Consider the following 4058-nt stretch of genomic DNA (forward strand, 5'->3'; position numbering starts at 1 on the left):
GGGGAGGAAGAGAGGGGGATTTGAATAGGAACCTCCTCCCTCCCTCACAGATGTTAAAAGAGCACTGCTGGTGCCTGCTATACTACACGCATACAACACACATATGGGTAGTTGACGCATAACATGGTTAATCATCTTCAGGGTTAATGTTTATATGTATGCATAAGGGAAAGTTAGGTTCTGTAAATGCTTATTTCTTTTAAATCATCTTTTTGCCTTTTTAAACAGCCTATGAAATCAAAAACGAAGTTGTGGATTTTAGTTCATGTCTGTTAGGCCATTTTTATGTTATTTCACTCTGATAAGCTAACAAAATTCACTTTGTGGAGACGTACCGATGTAAAATTTAGAGTGTTTTTCTCAGTTGTATAAACTGCAAATATTGATGACATCATCTTGCACTCCAATTTTTTTTGTCCAATTGCATGCTCTCTGCAATAAGAATGCAGCTAAAGCTTACTGGTTATTTAAATTTAAAAAATGACACTCCTTTTGACATGTCTGACGAAAACTTCCATTTTCACTGGGAAATGTAAATATTTCATGGGCTTTTTAATATTCATAAAGGTATGAGTACATTCTGTGTAGTTTCTCAGTTAATTTGAGCTTAATCTCATTATGGTAATTTTCCGTATAATTGATTATAATGTTTATTTAAAAAAATTATATTATTAATATTTGTATTGTAATTATTAGTTAAAATACTGTATTTGTTTATTCATACATATATACTTTACGTAATATAAATGTAATAAATGCATCAACCAAATGGCATTTATATATATATATATATATATACACACACACATACACACCCAAAATATTCATATGTTTTAGATGGAACATTAAAGGAATAGTTCACCCAAAAATGTATGTATATGGGTAATTCACGTTAAATACTAAGTTGACCGTCCTGCTTAAAGGGATAGTTCACCCAAAAATCATGTCATTCCAAACCTGTATGAGTTTCTTTCTTATGTTGAACATAAAAGAAGACATTTTGAAGAAACAAAAATTGGTTGGTCCCTATTGACTTCCATAGTAGGAAAATAAATACCATCAACTGTTTGATTACCAGCATTTTTTTAAATATCTTCTTTTATGTTCAACATAAGAAAGAAACTCATACAGGTTTGGAATGGGTGAGTAAGGGTGAGTAAATAATAACAAAATGTTCATTTTAGTGTGAACTATCCCTTTAAGTAGGAAAGGGTCAACTTAGTATTTAACGTGAATTACCTATATACACACACACACACACTCGCACAGACACTGCAAGAGAACAAGAGAGTACTAATGAGAAATTGAGAATAAAAGAGCATGCAATGGGTGAGGTGCAGATATGGAAATAAGAGAGGATGAGAGAGAGAGAGAGCTGAATGGTGGTGGGGAGCAGAGAGGACGAGAGGGATGGAAAGACGAGAGAAATGAAGGATGAGCACAGTTAGCCCAGTGAGAGTAATGTCATTATCACGCTTATGAAGGTAATTTAATGCCTAAAAGATTTGCATACGCAGGGTAAGAGTTGTGGAAGTGTACATAAGACTGTAAGCGTAAATTAAATTTGCATGCGCAAGAGAAGCTTTGTAAATGTGTAAATCGCGTTTCAAGCGTAAGAAAAAATGATTTGCAGCATTTTACTTTGATAAAATATGTCTTTAATGATGTCTAAATATATATCCAAATTAAAGTAACTAATTATGTGGGAATCCAACGTTCCCAGCCACTAGGGAACACACAGCCATGTTTATATGTTTATTTATAGAGCTAAACAGCCATCTAGTGGTTACACAATGGTATACAGATGATAAAAGGTGAAATCTTTTAGGCATTAAATTACCTTCATAACGCTCCCCTCCGCTCACCACCAGGGCTGCAGGCAGTTGGCATGGCAACCGTGGAGGAGAGCCATTTCCTGGTTGGTTTGGGCGGGAGAGTGTGAGCGAAGGCTGGAGAGGAAGAAAAAGAGACAGAGAGATGGAGAGATGGAAGATGAGAGCAGACGACAGAAGCGCAGAGCACATGGCTCTCTGACATCCTCTGTGTTACTATGACAACGCTGCCAATTCACTCCCCACCCCCACCAAACACACACACACACACACACGCTCCGGTTACCCCCTCTGGGCGACTGACAGCCCCACCCACACACGACCCTTTAGCTTTGTGATGATGGAAGTGAGCTCACCCCTCACACATTCTCTCTCACACACACACACTCTTCCCTAAAGGTCCATCTCTCTTTCTGTCTATCAAAATAAAGATGTACAGTAAATGTTATCATTCAATCAATCAGTCATCTGTCCATCCGGTATAAAGCACTCATTGTTTCACTCACTGTGCCCTGGACTGGCACTATATGATAATAAGAATTTGAATAACAAAGAAAAATATGAACAATGCATCAAGCAGGTCAATAGGCCAACAGACAGCCAATCAGATGACTTATGCAAATATCCATATATGATGCTAATGGAAAAGGCAAATATGTCAATATGGCGTAAATACAAATGTATAAATAATAGTAAAAGTATAGTAACAATAACCTTTATAGTAAAAATAAAGGTTAAAAAATAATAAACCTAATAGTAAAAAAAATACTGAGTCTTGATAAAAAAAAACATTAAAAGGAATAAATGCTCAAGAAAATATATTTTCATTAAAATGTGTGTTGTTAGTGGCTGCATCAAAGGCTTTATACCAATTTAATATAATGAAATGCTAATTATATTCAAAAAAGTGATAAAGGCTTTTAGTGTTACGCTTAGACATAAACGTTTCGCTACCATATCAAATAGAAACAGCCAGCTTGCAGGTTTGTGCTTACAGAGGCGATGTGGGCGTGAAGATACAGATTGAAATTTTGGATGGCTTCCAGCTATGCACAGGGATCAAAACAACCCCCTGATGACATCATCCCCGATGATGTAATGCCTGACAAAAACAAGCTCAGGTGCTGCCACGTCCCGTCGTTAGAGTAACCACCAATCATTGTAGGAAAACAGAGCGTCATTACGTCACTGTGGTAACAGGGTCACATCAAGGGACGGCTCAGCATCACCCAGAGTGCAATTCAGGAACAATAGATGCTCATTATGGAAAGGTTGATAGTGGGTCAAGCAGCCTCTGCTTCATGTGAAACAACAAAGAGCGTCCATGTCCACGAAGACAGAATAAATATGTTTGAAGAATGAAGTGAGCAAATAGGTTTTAGATTAAGGCACATTATAATCCAGCTGTTTAGTTATCAACTAATATAGATTTTAAAAAAGGCTAACACATACAGATATCTAGAGATCAAAGTCTTGAATAAAATACAATTTAATGATAGCAAATAAGATGCTGAAATGCTGAAATTCCTAGGGGAAAAACACATTTTGTAAAAAAAAAAAAATTCAATATTTTTCTTTAATTTCCACTCATTTTAATTTAACTTCATGTACTAAAATAACACTAAAACTGAAATAAATATTAATACACACTATACAGACATAAAAAATGCAAAAAAGAGACAAACTACTAAGAATGACAAATCATAATTAAAATGAAAATGGAAAATATACTGATTCAAAATATTAATAAAAATTACAATAAATAACACTAAAATACAACAATAATTACAATAATATCTCAATGATACAATGTATGTTTTTTTGAGAAATAAGAAAAAAAACTATAAAAACTGGTTAAAAATATAATAATAATAATAATAATAGAAAAAAAACACATTATCCATTAAGAAAGCAGTCAATAGACTTTGGAGATAACACAATGGAGCTGTTGCTGATTATTTTAAAATGACCAATTATCGGTGGATTAACTGACTATTACTAGTTATGTCATCCAAGTTCCATCAAATGACAGCTGTTATAGTTTCTAATCGATAGTACTTTGTTTAGCATAAGGCCAATCAAAGCGCAATACACCAAGACATGCAATAATATGAAACGGTGTATGGTGTATTAACTTTATTGATGTAAGTTTTGATCAATGAATCAATCCATAAAAAAAAAAAAAAGAAAAAAAAAAAAAAAGGAAAACCCAGGGGTTTTTGGAAC

The 4058-nt window shown here is 34.3% G+C and overlaps 1 protein-coding gene across 6 annotated transcripts in view; it reads right to left on the minus strand.

The window, feature by feature from the left end:
- Positions 1-4058, minus strand: part of LOC107680625 (rap guanine nucleotide exchange factor 2-like) — a 142817-nt gene that overhangs the window by 51475 nt on the left and 87284 nt on the right. The gene's annotated exons all lie outside the window — the stretch shown is intronic.

The sequence above is a fragment of the Sinocyclocheilus anshuiensis genome, unplaced genomic scaffold (assembly GCF_001515605.1).
Source record: "Sinocyclocheilus anshuiensis isolate Anshui unplaced genomic scaffold, SAMN03320099.WGS_v1.1 scaffold328, whole genome shotgun sequence".
In the NCBI taxonomy this organism is placed as follows: Eukaryota; Metazoa; Chordata; class Actinopteri; order Cypriniformes; family Cyprinidae; genus Sinocyclocheilus; species Sinocyclocheilus anshuiensis.